General features: G+C 36.4%; 1 protein-coding gene across 2 annotated transcripts in view; it reads right to left on the bottom strand.

The window, feature by feature from the left end:
* Nucleotides 1–18196, bottom strand: part of GABRB2 (gamma-aminobutyric acid type A receptor beta2 subunit) — a 238096-nt gene that overhangs the window by 127351 nt on the left and 92549 nt on the right. The window lies entirely within an intron of this gene.

Below are 18196 nucleotides of genomic sequence, written 5' to 3'. Positions count from 1 at the left end.
ACCAAAGTCATAACAAATATTTTATACTGTTATTATCTGATTTAGCGATGCTACCTTATCATTCCAAGATTGAAAAAAACCAAAGAGAGTTATTAAGTAACAATAGATGCCTTTGCCTCTCAGCCAATAGGAGATAGCTCAGAATCATAGTTAATGTGACATTCTTTGATCCTTTCAACGGAGTCTTCACAACAGGCTTCTGGTGCTAGAATATATTGTCAAAGATGTGCCTTGACAGGTGAGAAATTTGTTAGGATTTCAACCAGAGATGATAAGAGTGACATTGGACTTCTACTTTGTTTGATTTCTTTATCTAGACAACCATCCAATCATTCCATGCATACAAAATTATTCTTTTCAATATCTTTGTATGTTTTCTTAAAGAAAATCAGATGTCTTATCCCCGACTATATTCAAAATATGTCATTCTAATTGACAGCATGTTTTTACTTTGTTCAAAATGCACATTTACTTAAAAGCACAACTTACTCTAATTACAAAGGATAAGGGGATCCTATAGTGTGAGTGAGCATCATTATTAGAGAAAAATTAGGATGTTAAAAGCAGTCAATTATCTCTCTCTCTCTCTCTTTCTCTGTCTCTGTGTGTGTGTGTGTGTGTGTGTGTGTGTGTGTGTGTGTATATATATATATATATATATATATATTTGCTAGCTGTAAAACAAACTAAAAGTTTCAGGTGGGGGTGGGGGAAGATCTAAATTCAAGCATTAGAGTACAAACTGAAATTTTGAAAAATTCTAAAGAGCTCATATGAGTCACTTTTCAATAAGGTACTTTAAATTTTTTTTGCTTCTATATCCCCAAGAAGATTGGATACTCTTTTGCATTGCACAATCATTTTATTTGGGAAGCTAACTTCTCACATATATCCCTCTTGTGATATGCTCTTGCATTTTGCAGAGCAGGTTAGAGCACTGATTAAGACTTAGATGACCCACTTCGGCATTCTTGCAAGTAATAAACATACCTCCTATTAGCCAATCACTTACTGAGTTCCAGACATCATCTAGTGTTGCTTAAATGCATCATCTCACTTTATATGAGTGTGCTATTATTATTCCTATTTTATAGATAAGAAGATTGAGGTATAGAAAGGTACAGTATTTTTGTCTAATAGTCACAGGATAAGTAGTAAAGTTGGGATTTAAATTTAAGATATCTGACTCCATAGCCCACATACTTAACTACTATGCTATAACTAACTAGCTAGTTGACCTTGATAAAGTCATTTAGCTTCTCTTGAGAACTAACCGATTTCTAAAATCCCAAATGAGCCTGGAAATTCTATAATCCTATGAAAATAACATTACATGTTCTGTGACCCTGTATATTTTGTAATTGTGTTTTACCCACACATTCAAATGCTGTATTTCACAGCTGTTCATTCTGTTTTAGTCAATTATGTAGATTAGCCTACCCCAGACAAGCAAATACAGGCCTCTCCCTAAGGAGTCCCACTTAATATTCTTCCCTGATTGAAGGTCTCCCTCAGCATTTTTCTTCCAGCCTATGCTCTTGATTTACCTCCACAGAGTCCTTCTGCTTAAATTAAAATCTCCAACACTCATGCATAATTGTTTTTAAAAGCTCTTTACAAGTCCTCATATAGAGTCACATGCACCAGTATGCTCAACTTTGTAATCACCAAAAAAAGTAAGATTGCTAGCAATCATGTTCCCATTTGATAAATCGTGCATTTCAGATTAGAGCTATTTGTACTCTTCTGCAGCTGTTTGGCCTTCTGTGACTCTTTGCTTTTCTGGAATTTTATCTTCCATAAAGATACTGTGACCATTTAAGGGCTACACAGGTTTTTGCTACCAACCCAGGTGCTATTTTCAAAGACATTTCCTGAAATAGCATGCCTGTACAATCTAAACAGCAGTACCTAACAAAATTTCATTTTGTGAATATATAAATCCTACTCAACCCAAAATATTAATTGATATGGACATATAGTCTGAGCCTTTACTCTTCTGCAGTCAGGCCCTTAAAGATTTATCTAGTTTTGAGAGACAGAGAGCGCAAGCAGGGAAGGAGCACAGAGAGAGAGGGACAGAAGATCTGAAGTCGGCAACAGGGAGACCAACGCAGGCCTCGAACTCACACACCTTGAGATCATGACCTGCGTCGAAGTCAGATGCACAACCAACAGAGCCACCCAGGTGCCCTAGTCAGTCCCTTATTTACTAAGATTTCCCATATTACATTACTGATGGTCTTATCTGTAAATCGTGTGCTTATATCAGGAATGAAAATATGCTGACTTCTGTAAGTTATGTCTTAAAGCAAATCTGAGTCCCTGAGAAAAAACAATCATTCTATTTTTTTATTCATAATCTAACAACTGAAATTTGACTTCAGATCACTGTAAATGACTTAGCTGAGCCACAGCCACTTACCAGCTAAGAAGACACATAGCTGAGACGTTGATGATTGCAATAGTGATTTTGTTTGCTTTCAAAATTTAAAATAGTGTTCATGTATGCCAGAAACATTTTGTTGCATTTATTAAAATATATTAAAACTATTTAATTTTTATTTTTAACACACTAGAATCATAACATTCCAGAATAAATTAACCAATTTTATTCTAGTCATTTATTTATTTTTAATGATGCTGACTTATAGCTTGCTAGTGACAGACTGATGCTACAACCTCTCCTGGGTCATGGCCTTCCCAGCTCTACCCTCCATCCTTCATCACTATGTCCTGTGGCCTTACAGACTAGAATGTTTGGACTTCAAAAACTATCTCCCTGATTCTTTAACTTCAGGTTGGATTTGGCCAATGGGGAGCAGACCAGCAGTTTAGAGGAGGGAGGAGAGTGAGACCAGGACAACGGTTTTCTAGGCTCCATCCCTGTGGAACTTGTGTCCAGGTTTCCCCAACCATGCCTCTTCAAGTCTGGCACACTAGGGAACGAACGGCAACCTGCTGATCCCATCTCTGAGAGGGAGGAAGTGCTGTTCTCTTTCTTTGTAAACTGCCCTTTTAATACATTGTCCTCAAACTATCCAATTTTCAGTATGCCATCTGTTTCCTGTTGCACCACTGCCTGATAGAGTATATTGCAGAAATGTATTAAAAATCTGAGGTGTTTCAAGTTATACTGTCAAAAATATTAGAAGCATTCCATTCCTGGGTTCTTTGTCTTGGGATTTTAGGGATGAGGGGATGAAGATTACCTCCACGTTAAATGACCTTCCTCCTTCTATGACTGCAGTCTCAGTTCATCTCAGCCCCCTAGGAAGCCTTCTCCCTCCACTTTGCTAATGCAGCTCTACCTCCCCTCCCCACTGGTCACTGTCATACTGTATTTTATTCCTTTCATTATACTTGTCATGATCTGAAATTATCCTGTGTGTACATTTGTTTATAATTATTTTCTGTCTCCCTAGTAGATTCAGGGTCTATTTGAAGTTGGGTTTTCCAAAAGTAGATCCTGCAGGATGCTCACGAGGCATCATTACCTATGAAAGAAAGGGAGAAGCAGCAAAAACACAGAAGTTTTGAACTAAAAAAAAAAAAAGTCAGCGCAGATTTCAGGCTCAATGACATGGAAGTACTGGAAGGAACACAGCCATCAAAGTGTCCACATGGGCCTGAAATGGCCTTTAAACCATCTCTCCCCACCAATGCTACACACACACACACACACACACACACACTCATGCACACACGTGCGCGCTCACACACACACACACACACACACACACACACACACACATTGCTTGTGTGGCTAACATCCAACATCTGAGGAAAAGACATACCCTATAAAAGGTTCAGAGAAACATTTTTCATGGTATATCCAGTTTCTAATATGTCCTCACAACATATTTTCCCTACTGCACATGGTTGCAACTGTGATAATCTTAACCAGTAAAGTAAAATAGGTTTTACTGCTTTGTTACTGTCACTGTCATGTTTTAAACACACAAAATGAATTACACAAGCCTACCTCCTGTCATGTACTGGCAACTCACCTTGTACCTTCCAAATCCAATAAAATCTACAAATACCGCAGTCTCTGGCATTCCTGCCACTCTAATCTCTGACGGTAAAAGATTTCCAAATAAATGGCAGTTTTTCCTATTTAAGAGTTAAGTCTTTTACATAAAACAGGCACCAAATATGTGGGAAAATGCTTACCACCATTAGAAACCACAAATTAGTATAAATAAAAATTAAGCTGTGACTATTACTGTTTATCAAATAAACAAAAATGTACAGAAATTATAATATTCACTACTACAGATTGTGAACACACCCTCTCATGCTGGTGGTAGAACTGTAAATTGGTACAGATTTTCTGGATGGTGATTTGACAGTACTAAACAAAACCCACCAAATGTGCAAGCTTTGTTTCTGAAATTCCACTTTAAGAAGCTAATGTGAAAACAAAATCATGCAAAACTATATACAAAGACATTAAACAAAGATGTTAAGTACAACTTTAAACCAGGCAGAAATGGAAACATTTTATATACCCAACCAAAAAAGATAATTAAATACATTTTGATTCCCTGACATGATGCAATAAAAATACTTTAAGAAGAGTGTGGACATAGAAAAGTACTCTTGATTTTTTTTCGGAGGAAAAAAATATTAGAAAGCAGGGCAGTGAAATCCCATATTTATTTATAAAGGTATACTGGTGCACAGTTAAATGACTATATGCACACTAAAATAAGCAATGGGAATGTAGTCAGTTTTTATTTTTTATATTTTCTATAGTTCCACTGTTTTTGTGATGAATGTATATTGCTTTTCTCTCCCCCCCAAAAATGTTATTAAGATAATTTTCCATCTGCTCTAGTCTCTACAAAGACTATTCATAACTACTCACTTATTCTATTTGCAGTGGTATTTGTACTGTATTGAGAACATCTGATAACACAGGGGAGACTCAGATTCCATGGGCTGGAAATGTTGGTCGGCATGCTGATTTTGTTCACTGTAGGCACTTCAATAAATTTCCTATGCTATTAAAACACTGGCAGAAATATCATCATTTGCTTATGGATTCTCAAGGTAGACAGGATGATTAAACCATGTACAGATATACAGATATACAAACACCTTTCTGGTGAGTGAATTCTTCTCATAAAATCTCTGTAATTGAACCTCTCCAGTAAACTGGCTCTTTCTGAAAGAATGCTATTCCATCTTTGAAAAACTATAATTAACAGAAAGTTTTTCTACATTTAATGAAAGTTTCTATTTCTTTAAATGTGAATTGTTTAGTTCATATAGTTTGCAGGTTTTGTCAAGGAAGTGTTTGTCTTAGTGATTCATTAGGGTTTTTGATGTTATTTTGTCATCAAATCTATAAATCATTTATACTTTTGTTTCTTAAATTGCTTTATGTTTAGACAATCCCTATCCATCCTACGATGAGATAAAGTTTTACTATATTTCTTGCTCTTTCATGGTTTCAAATTTTTCAGTAATTTGTAAATCCATCTCAAATTGACATTGATATATTGTGTGCACTGACATACCTAGCATTTTTCATGAAAACAATGGGCTACCATTTTTTAATTAGCAAACTGACAGTTTGGTGAGAATATGGATAAGCTGGGATTCTCATAATTGCTGATAAAAATGTGAATTGATTCAACCATTATAAAGGGCAATTTGATTATCAGAACCTTTCACATATTGGCCAGTAGTTTCACTTTTAGGGATTTACTGAGGGAAACAGAAGAAGACAAAGATGCATGTATAAGACCATTCATCCTGCATGACATGGAACAGTGAGGTGTGGTGAGGACAGTGTTTGGTAAACTGATGATATACATTGGTAGACTCTCACACACATGAGCACAGAAATAAAAAATAGAGGGCTTGAAGATGAGTAGTCTTGGGCTCAAGTCTTAATTCTGCCTCTTGCTGTGTGACCTTGAACCAACATATAAAGAAGAGCTGCTACAATGCAAAAGGTCCTTTTGAATACTCGATAGTTTTTTTCTTCAGAATTCTATGAAAGCATGACCCTGAAAATCTCACCAAAAAGCAAGTTTGACTAACTTTCTTTTCACTTGGGGAAATCACTCTATTTATTCAGAAGTGTTTAGTTACTTAGGATGATGTTCTGAACTGAGTGTGGAGAGTGGCAAATATGGGTCACAGCAATTAAACACTGAAATTCAGAGAGCCCCATCCAACTAGAGACTGATTAAAACAAACAAACAAAATTTAGATGCTAAGTTGGAAAAAAAAGTGTATTTGAAAAATTCCTTCAAAAACACATCTATAATGCAAGGTTGTTTGAAAATATAAGAGCAAAGACAAATAATGCCTTGTACCCAATGATGGCATTCTTTAGTAAGAAGCTTAATTGACTAAGTAAAGAGTTAAAACAGAATAAAGTAGCTCATAATTTTTAAAATGGGCCCATTTTAAAGAAGGCTTTCAAAGAAACAGAAGCACACAAAAAGGCATAAATACATTAAAATTAACATTTACAATAAAAATTACTAAAAGTTGATCATGGCACATTGCAAAAAGGCAAGAATGAAAACAAGCACATCCAATTCTGGGATGAAAAATGAAAGCCAATATTAGCGGCTATCTGAAGGGAAAAGGTATGTAGCACTGTTTTTATAAGGTCAATTTCACTTTATCAAAGCTGGAGAGGGAAACAGAGCTGGAAGAAAGAGAACATGAACAGTTAAGTTAAAGAATGGCTGCACTGTAAATATTTTGCCTAATTTGCCGTACTAATCTCTTTGTCTCTCTGTCTATTCCTCTTTCTAGAAAAAAAAAGAATTTGCCAAAATGGCTTCATAAATCAGTGAAATGTTACTGGGTATTAAAACTTGAAAATTAATTGTTTAGCAAATGGCTGGGTTAGCTCTGCTGTTCCAGCTGGAGAAGACAGAGTAGACAGATAGATATAATAACAGCCTCTATTTATACGGAGGGCTCAAGGGAGTGATGATCTGCTGTTCACATTTTCTGCTATGGACCAAAGGGTAGCTATGGCCATAAATTCTAACATGAAGGACGTGGAAGATTTAGGTTAAATAGAAAGATGACTTGGACGGTCATGAGGGCTATAAAATAATGAAATGGCTCCCCAGAGTAGATGGTAGATTTCCCTTTCTGAAGATGATGTGTAAAGAACAGGCTCATCTGTCAGGGTGATGAGGGGGTGGGGTGGCGGGGGCTAACATGGCATAAGGGGAATCTCAGCCTGCACTTTCTGGTTCACGAAAGCAGCATCTATCTTTAATTTTCAGCAACCAGAGCAAGTGCCCAAATCCTTTGCAACCTCAGCACACCTTTGCTAATTTGGCTTGTAATGGATTTCAGCTTAATAAAACAGACAATAACATCAGGACTTGCTAAATGTAATTACATAACTAAAGAGTTGTAATAAATGTTTAAGTATTCCAATGTGTGCTTAATGACAACACAGGCATGGGGATGATATATTTCTGTCAGGTAATTATTTAACAAAACCATTCAAGACTATCCTTACAGCACTGGGAGGCAACACTATGTGTTGGTTATAATTTTTATGCTCACTGTTCACATTTGTTAAGGCTTTTGTGGTGGTGTAGTATTACAATGTTGCTAATGAGTAATTATTTCTAGAGCAATTGTTTTTAAGTGGTTAAGATATATTGTATCACTGAGACACAACTGATTTTATATTTGGTTTCTCAATAGACTTCTTGTCTTCCTCCCAACCCCACCACAAAACACATTCAACTGTCTATTCTTGACAGGAAAAATAGAGTAATAATTGCCAAATGTGATGTCATCCCTGAGATAAACATGATGAAACAAACTAATGTCTATTAATTCTTAACCTACTATTAGGGAGTTAATGACAGTATAAGGACTTTGGGTCAGATATGTATTAATTCAAAAACTGAAAATACGCAAATTTATCATACTTGGTCAACAAATTTGAGAAAGATTTAACCTCCTGAATTTTAGTATACCTGAATGACAATAAAGGGTCTCTATCCATAGTGGGTCTACATTTTGTATGGTGTTTGCTAAGAACTGAAGATAATACTTTATAAAATTATTACAATGAAGTCTTTGGGCTTAAGACCTTAAAATCAAAGCCCAGATATGGATAAAAAATATAGGAAGGAACTGATCTAGGAGGATATTAGTTTTATAACATTTGATTGATTATTTAACCTCTTTAGGTGGTCAGTTTGTTAAACATCTAACTTCAGCTCAGGTCATGATCTCACGGTTCATGGGTTCAGGCCCCATGTTGGGCTCTGTGCTGACAGCTGGGAGCCTGCTTCAGATTCTGTGTCCCCTTCTATCTCTGCCCTTCCCTCATTCATGCTCTGTCTCTCTCTTTCAAAAATAAATGAACATTGAAATAATTAATTTTTACCTCTTTGAGCCTCAACAATAATAATAGCATACCAACAATAAGGACATTTACCTCTAAGGGATGTATAAACTTAAAAAATACATAGAACATGTTTAGCATGGAATAAGAAATCCTACAAATTTTAGCTATAAATATAAAATGTATTTCTTTTCTTTTTATTATTATTGGCGTATGTGTTAAGTATGAGTAATTTGTATTACAAGATTTCCAATTAGGAAGAGGGTTGGAAGCTGAATCAGTCATTGCAGAGAAAATGAACTCTCGGCCAGGTGATGGAGATGAGATTTCGCCAGATAGAATGCAGTTGGGAAGATGTTCTTGTCAGCGTGGCGCAGTGTGAGCACATGCTCAGAGCCAGGACATACGGATAAAGTGGACAGAGAAACCTGTGTGGTAAGCAAATTTGTTGAGATTCTAGATGGAGGCTGGATGAAGTGCTTGACCTTAAGTTTCAGGCAACTTAGTTTATACTTTATCCACTGAAAATTGCAGAATGCAGTAGGATATGATATGAAACAAAGTGTTAACATTATGAGATACTTAATTCTGATTGATGAGTTACACACTTAGACACTAGGGGGTCCAGCTTATGGCCTCTGTAATATGTGGAGCAGGCTCCACATAAGCCTGTTGGGAACACTGAGGCCTGGGGTAAACTGAAGATACCTTGTTTGGACACGGTGTCTACTTCTCAGTTCTAGCTGACTGTTGCTATGTAGAAAATAAGGCCAATGTTTCCAATCTTTAGATTTTTAAATAAACAATTAGGATATATAAATTTAAAAATAAGATGTCTTAATTTTTATTTTTAAAAAAATTTTAATGTTTATTTTTTGAGAGAGAGAGAGAGAGAGAGAGAGAGAGAGAGAGAGAGAGAGAGAGAACCAGTGGGCCAGGGGCAGAGAGAGAGGGAGACACAGGATCCGAAACAGGCTCCATGCTCTGAGCTGTCAGCACAGAGACCGACATGGTGCTCAAATTCACAGACTCTGAGATCATGCCCTGAGCTGAAGTCGAATATTAAACCGACTGAGCTACCTAGGCACCCCCAGATGTCTTAATTTTTTAAAGTACTGTGTTGGTCAAATAAAATATCTCCATGAAATTGGATATGTCCTAAGGGCTGACCAGAGGCATCCCTAGATATAATCTGTAACATTATAAATGAAGAAGCAAGTCTCTGAGACATTAAATGATTCACCCTAATTGACACAGAGGGTGAGTTAGATGTACAACTGGAATCTGAACCCATGATAATTTTACCCAAAGTAACTACAATTCATTGGGGTAGCAGCTTTGTTCTAGTCAGTATGGAACACATGCCCCAAGCTAGGATATCTCTGAAGTTTTGGTGCAATCTCCAGTGTATTAATATATGTCTTTAAGTTCTAGACTATTTTTAATTACAGTCTCAAAGTCAAGAAAGTAGCAGATGGATACAGGTCAAAATAAAATTTAAAAAGTAAGTGTGAGTATTGGTTCTCTCTTTTTGGCATTAGCGCAGTAGAGAGGAAAAAAACGTGTCCTGAGGAAGACTTGCGTACAGATACTAGTGTTTACCATTTCCTAGTCATGTCATTTGAGGATGTTAGTTTGCTTGTCTTTAAAATGGAATAATGATGCCTAGCATGTAAGATTGCTGGAGAATAACACGTAACCAGATAACTTGGTGGCATGCTCTCATAACCACTTGAGTGATAGTGTCATAAAACTTGGTTTTCTAACATTTATTTAAGAAAGTCAAGGAAAGAATGAATGATTTAAGAATTAGGAAAAAATGTTCTGAAGAGAACTTATAGTCAAGTCCCTAGGAAGTGTAATTTAAAATTCAGCAATGATAACAACAAATTAAATTACTAAAAAAAAAATAACTGCTCTACCACTCATATAATCTAGATTGGTGAAAAATACAGACATTGTTACAGCAGAAATATGTAAGGATGAGTTACATATAGTATTAAAACTAATTGCTTATACAAAAAAGTCAGGCAGGGAAGGACAGATACCATTATGTTTGCACTCATAGGTCTAACAAGAGAAATTTAACAGAGGACATGGGGAGGAGAAGTTGGGGGGAAAGAGTTAGGGAGAGAGAGGGAGGCAAATCATGAGAGACTCTTGAATACTGAAAACAAACTGAAGGGGGCACCTGGGTGGCTCAGTTGGTTGGGTGTCTGACTTTAGCTCAGATGATGATCTTGTGGTTTGTGGGTTCAAGCCCTGCATTAGACTCAGTGCTGATGGCTCAGAGCTGGAGCCTGCTTCGGATTCTGTGTCTCCCCCTCTCTCTGCTCCTCCCCTGTTCACACACTCTCTATCTCTCTCTCAAAATAAATAAGCATTAAAAATTTTTAAAAAAATGAAAACAAACTGAGGGCTGAAGGGGGAGGGGGGAAGGGGAAGGGGGGGTGATGGTTTTGGTGGAGGGCACTTTTGGGAAAGAGCACTAGTTGTTATATGGAAACCAACTTGACAATAACCTATAAATAATTTTTAAAAAGACTAATTGCTTTTATAATGTATTATAAGATAGAAAAAAATTTGAGTTAAAGCCAATTTCCACAGTTAAAGAAAATGAACTGAATTACTGTAAATCTTCAAGAAAATTGATGGATTGGGGAAACAAGCAAGCTTTGTAATAGAAAAGGAGAATTCTCCTGGATTTATCATTGTGACTCCAAAAGACACAGAATTAGCATTTTTGGAAAAGAGGTGGGATAATATTTGGTATACGTTTTGGATTTCAATCTGGATCTGGCATTTCCAGACTGTGACTGACTCGTGGGATATTATTAATCCTTCTCTCAGTTTCCTTTTCTGCAACTTGTAGATAGAAATGTAGTAGTGCTATGAGAAATCAAATGATGTCTATGAAGCACTTAGAGCAATTACGTGCAAATCCTCTGCATTAGGTAGATGGAACTGCTCTTATAGACTGTGAGTGAGGTCAAGGGTGAGAGCAGAATATATTTTATAAAAGAAAAAGAAGGGAATAATTAAAATACTATTGAAAAAATATTATAATTAATGCTTTGAACACATGGATAACATGATGACTTTTCATGTTTAAAGTACTGTAATTTATGCCAAATCTGGAATGGTAACTTCATCTTTAAGCCTCTGTCTTACATAATTGACAGGAATGCTCTGTCAAACAGCAGCTTCCCTGACAGCGGGGAGCACCTTATGTAAACCTAACAATCAGTAAAATATCCTACAAAAACTATATAAGAAAAGCACATAATAAAGAGTAGTTTCTAGATTTCCTCTGTATGATTTTTATACTTCTTAACCTAATAAAGTATATTTTAAGGAGACACAAAGCAGTACGAAATACTTCTATACTCAGATTCACTTAAAAGTAAATATCTAGGATTAGTAATTTCTTGAGATGATTGTTCAATTTTCTCAGTCTAGAAAATACTATTTTATATTTAAAGCATAATTAATATAACACTTGATTTCAGTGATATGGAACCGATGCTATATATAGGACTAGTGTTCTTAATACAAAATGTTAACTAAAAATTTTTGGAGTGTTTTATCTATCTAAGGAACTGAGACATGCATTCTGATAAGGAAACAAGTTATATACAGAATAATACTTTATAGGGACCAAGCTATTAGACCACAGACTGAATTTGACCATCTAATTACTTATTTTTTTTAAATTAACTCAACTTAAATTTTAAGACCAGTATAGTTAACATACACTGTTAAATTAGTTTCAGGTATACAATACAGTTATTCCACAATTACTCAGTGCTCATCACGATAAGTGTATTCTTAATCCTCTTCACCTATTTTACCCATCCCCCAATCCACTTCCCCTCTGGTAACTATCTGTTTATTCTCTATAGTTAAGGGTCTGTTTTTTGGTGTATCTCTCTCTCTCTCTCTCTCTCTCTCTCTCTCTTTTCCCTTTGCTCATTAGTTTTGTTTCTTAAATTTCACATATGAATGAAATCATATGGTATTTAGCTTTTTCTGACTTTTTTAGCATTATACACTAGCTCTTTGCATTACAAATGACAATATTTCATTATTTTTTATGGTTGAATAATGTCCCATTGTGTATACATATGTGTATATAAACACGTATATAACACATCTTCTTTATCCATCCATACATATATATGTATATATATACATATACAAACAAATATACCACATCTTCTTTATTTATACATCTACCAATGACTGTTTAGCACATGGCTTTAAAATGTGAGTTTAGGGGTGCCTGGGTGGCTTAATCAGTTTAGGTGTCTGACTTCAGCTTAGGTAATGATCTCACAGTTGGTGAGTTCGAGCCCTGCATCAGGCTCTGTGCTGATAGCTTAGGGTCTGGAGCCTGCTTCAGATTCTGTGTCTCTCTTTCTCCTTGCCCCTTTCCCATTTGTGCTCTGTCTCTTAAAAAATAAATAAACATTAAAAAATTAAATCTCCTCTCTCTTTCCCCATTAAAAAAATAAAATGTGAGTTTAGGGGTGCTTGGGTGGCTCAGTCAGTTAAGTGTCCCACTTCAACTCAGCTCATGATCTCATGGTTTGTGAGTTTGAGCCCTGCATGAGGCTCTGTGCTGACAGCTCGGAGTCTGGAGCTTCAGATTTCGTGTCTCCCTCTGCATACATGCACGGTCTCTCTCTCTCTCAAAAATAAACATTTAAAAAATATTTTAATGTGAGTATAAAGGCCTTTAATGAAGACATGTATTTCCCAGATTCTTTAAGTGCCCATCCTTCCAGATTCTCTTCATTCAGTAATCTATCCAGTCCCAGTGGATACTTGACTCTGTGACACTGGCTTAAAGATACAGGATACCTCAGGGATATTGCAGATTTGGTTCCAGACCACCACAATAAAGCCAGGATCACTATAAAGTGATTCAGGTGAATTTTCTGGTTTCCTGGTAATATGAAAATTATGTTTACACTATAAACTATTAAATCTGTAACAATTGTAATTTATTAAGTGTACAATATGTCTAAAAACAAGGTACACACCTTAAAATACTTTATTGATAAAAAATGCTAACCATTATCTGATCTTTCAATGAGTTGCAATTCTTTTGCACATGGAAAATCTTTCGTCAATGTTGATATCTGCTCAGAGATGCAGAAGGCTGGAGGTGGCTATGCCAGTTTCTTAAAATAACACAACAATGAAGGTATTGCACTGACTGACTCTTCCCTTCACAAATGATTTCTCTGTAGTGTCAGAGCAGATAGCACTTTTATAGCATTTTACACACAGAACGTCCTTCAATATTGGTGTCTATCCTCTCGAATCTTGCCACTGCTTTACCAACTAAGTTCATGTAATATTCTAAATGTTCTCTTGTCATTTCAACAATTTCCACAACATCTTCACCAGGAGTAGATTCCAACTCAAGAAACTACTCTCTTTGCTCATCTATAAGAAGCAACTCCTCATCCATTCCAGTTTTATCATGGGATTGCAGCCATTCAGTCCCATCTTCAGGCTCCACCTCTTCACTTGAAGAAGTGACTGTAAAGTCCAGAGAACCACATCTGCAGTTACTTCCTCCAATGAAGTCTTGACTCCCTCAAAGTCATCTATGCAGGTTGGAAACAACTTCCTCCAAACTCCTGTTGACGTTGATCCTTGGACTTCTTTACATGAGTCACAAATGTTCTTAGTGGCATCTAGAATGGTGAATCCTTGAGAAAGGTTTTCAACGTACTTTGCCCAGATCCATCAGAGGAATCACTATCTATGGCAAGTATTGCTCAAATAATAGAACTTGAAAGTCACAATTGTTCCTTGATCCGTGAGCTACAGAATGGATGCTGTGCTAGCAGGCATGCGAACAACATTAATCATGCTGTACATCTCCACCAGAGCTCTTGGATGATCAGGTGCTTGTCAATGAGCAGTAGTATTTTGAATAGAATCCTTTCTTTTTTTTTTTTTTCTGAGAAGTAGGTCTCAGCAGTGAACTTAAAATATTCAGTAAACCATGGTGTAAACAGATGTGTTGTCATCCAGGAGTTGTTCTTCCATTTGTAGAACAGAAACAGAATAGATATAGTGTAATTGTTAAAAGCTCTTGATTTTCAGAACGTAAATGAGCATTGGCTTCCAATTAAAGCTACCAGCTGCATGAACTCCTTACAGGAGAATCAGCCTATTCGTTGAAGCTTTGAAGCCAGGCATTGACTTCTCCTCTCTAGATGTGGATATCCTAGAAGGTATTTTCTTTTAATAGAAGGCTGTTTGTCTACGTTGAATATCTGTTGTTTAGTGTAGTCACCTTATCAGCTCTCTTAGCTAGACCTTCTAAATAACTTGCTGCAGCTTCTACCCCAGGGCTTTCTGCTTCACTTGTACTTTTCTATCATAAAGACGACTTCTTTCCTTAAACCTCATGAACCAACCTCTACTAGTTTCAAACTTTTCTTTTGCAGCCTCCTCACCTCTCTGACCCTTCACAGATTGAAGAGAGTTAGGGCCTTGCCCTGTATTAGGCTTGGACTTAAGGGGATGTTGTGGCTGATTTGATCTTCTATTTAAACTACTAAAACTCTCTCCATATTAGAAATATGGCTGTTCTGCTTTCTTATCGTTTGTGCGTTTAACAGAGTAGCATTTTTAATTACCTTTAAGAGCTGTTCCTTTGCTTTCACAACTTGGGAGGTTGGCACAGGAGGCTGAGCTTCCCACCTATCTTGGCTTTGGACACGCCTTCTTCACTGAGCTAAATCACGTCTAGCTTTTGATTTAAAGTGAGAGACATGTGACTCTTCCCTTCACTAGAACACTTGGAGGCCACTCTAGGGTTATTAACCAGCCTAATTTTAATACTTTTATGTCTCAGAAACCATGGGGGCTTGAAGAGAGGGGAAGATTTGGGGGAAATGGTCACTTGGTAGAACAGTCAGAACACACATACATTTACCACCTAACTTTGCCATCTTATGTACTCCAAAACAATTAAAATAGTAACATTGAAGATCACTAAATGCAGATCACTGTAACAGATATAATACTCATGAAAAATTTGTAAATTTTGTGAGAATTACCAAAATGTGACACAGAGACATTAAGTAAGCAAATACTAGATGGAAAGAACAAAGAGCCTTGTTTGATGTAGGTTGCTACTAACCTCTTTAAAAAAATGCAGTTATCTGTGAAGTACAATAAAGAGAAGCATAATAAAACAAGGTATGACTGTAGTTAAAAGTTGAAACCTACTTAAGTATGCTGAAGTAGAGGATTGGCAACATATAGCATCATCTGCAAATATAACAGATTAAGTAGTTTCAAAATCATACTACAGAAAAATGAAGGAATAATATTAAGTGAGTAAAAAAACTTATGAAGCAGGCATATACTATAATCACAGTGTTATATGAAAAAACATTCAAAGAATACAGATGGGAACTCTACCTAATCTGACAATGATAGGTCTCTCTGAAGGTATTTTTTTTCCTTTAAAATTTGATACTTTTAAAATACTTTATTTTCAAGTAATCTATAACTAACATTTATTATTTAGATAACTGGAAGACAAACTCTTAGTCTTACTAAAAAAGGAAAGCAGAGAGACAGAGAGAGAGAAATTACATTTCTTGAATAAATATATGTAATATGCCAGGCAGAGGACACAACAATTTTTCAAACCTCCAGTGCCTCATTATTTTATAGACACATGACTTTACAAGAATGCCAACGGTCATGCTGTAAATCCTATCAGCCCATACGTCCTGTAGACATGGAAGATATAAAACAGCGAGGTTTTAAACTGAATAATCTATGAACAAAATCTTTTATCTACAAAATATGTGGCTGGAATTTAAATTTACAAGATTTTTTCTATAATGTATGAACGATAGCTAGGAAAGCATATCATTCATAGGTTATGTATTTTCAAATATGAAGACTAATTGTTGTCAGTTGTACTAACCTATGTGTCCAGAGAAAGGTAAAAAGGCAATACAGAGTAACTGTTTGAATTTTGTGAGTCAGATACACTTAGATCCAATACTCAGCCTTGCAATCACCAGCTGTGTGATGTTAAACACATTAGTTAACTTTTTTGAGCTTCATTTTTATCTTGTGTAAAAATACGTACTTCTTACTGTTAAAGTCCATAAAGCATTTGGTATAGTGTGCCTGGCACAACATAACTACTAAATAAATGTGAATAAAATGAATGCTTGAATGAGCAATAAATGAATGAAAAGAAATGGAAATAAATAAAATGTCATAAACAAGAGTGTAGCCATTGCATCAATTTTGGGAAGGTATTTAAAATGATATATCTAGTCTTGTGTAGAATCTTCTCCCACCAGCACATGGTCAGTTGCCACAAGGAAAGTTGAATAAAATCAAAACCTTGCTATCTGCTATGGGGAATTTTAACTAATAGAACCAGAGATCTCTTCCTATCTGCAGAGAGAAATGGATGTGTATGCTCCTTCCCAGTGTGGAGTGATCTGCCCACAGCACATGCAGAGAGCATCACTGTTCTGGGAGACTTTTGGATTCCATGGGTAGCAGCTATTCAGGGACCATTACCTGGGTCAGATTGCAAAGAATTCTCAGCCACTGGCAGTCATCTGCTCTACCCTGCCATTGCACTTCTTTTTTGTTTTTCTCCTCTTTTTTTGATTTGGAGTCTCCCTCTAGCCCCATGACATGTTTCCCCATCTGTTCATGCAGATGGTGCTATCCAGAGAAGTAAAAAATTCTGGTGTCCCTAAATCCCTCCTGATTCAGTCAGTTCCATTTAACACAGAGCAGTGGAGGACATAAATGAGGAATTGGAAACTGCATTTTAAAGCACAAAAAGGTCATGGCTCACATAAGAAATAAGTTCACTTTTAGTGTCTAGTTTGCACCGAATGTTGTCTGCATAAGTAAGCCCATACCTTGACATTCTTCCGAACAAAATTGTGTGTGCAACAGCTGACAGCACCTGAAATATGGAGTTAAACCTTGCCCTGTCCCTCAAACCCTACCAAATTGTAGCGGTCAGCAACTACACTAATGATCTATGGAAATTTTACACTTTTTTCTATCCATGCTCATGAAAACCGAAGACTTGCAAGTACAGAAAGCTTTCTGAAATGAAAGAAAGTTGTCACTAAAGAATAGTAATTTGATTTTACACAATTTTTAAAATACGACAAAGATGAAATTGAGCCAAGCATCCCACTCATGTTGGAGGAAACAGAAGCCTGAGCATCAATCAAAAAGAACAAAATCACAAATTAAAAAAAAAACAACTCTGGAATATAGCCTCTTCCTCGTCTATATGTCTGAGATTTGAATAACAAAATAAACACTAAAACTAAAAGCTATCTGGGGTGCCTGTGTGGCTCATTCAAACTTCCAACTCTGGCTCAGCTCATGACCTCATGGTTTTTGAGTGGCGGCCCCGTGTTGGGCTCTGTGCTGACAGCTCAGAGCCTTGAGCCTGTTTCAGATTCATGTGTCCCCTTCTTTCTCTCTTTCTGCCCTCCTCTGCTCATATTCTGTCTCTCTCTTCCTCAAAAGTAAATAAGCATTAAAAAACAACCAAACAAACTCTAAAACATAGCCAATGACACAGATTCGGCCTCAGAGGTGATTCCAGAATCCTAAGTGTTCTCAAATTGGAATGTCTGGTAATTCATATTATTTGGAACTTGGCTTCTCAGAATAAAATACTACTTGCCTTATGCCTAGAATTTATAAATGCATTTTCATTCCTGTGTTGATTTCCCCCTCTGTTCTTTCAGTGTGCATCCTTTTCCAGTCCTTGGCCACCCATGCAGTTGACGCAGACTTTTC

This window comes from Suricata suricatta, chromosome 6 (assembly GCF_006229205.1).
Source record: "Suricata suricatta isolate VVHF042 chromosome 6, meerkat_22Aug2017_6uvM2_HiC, whole genome shotgun sequence".
Taxonomy (NCBI): domain Eukaryota; kingdom Metazoa; phylum Chordata; class Mammalia; order Carnivora; family Herpestidae; genus Suricata; species Suricata suricatta.
The sequence above is the reverse complement of the archived record's forward strand: the minus strand, read 5'-3'. Positions and strand labels throughout refer to the sequence as shown.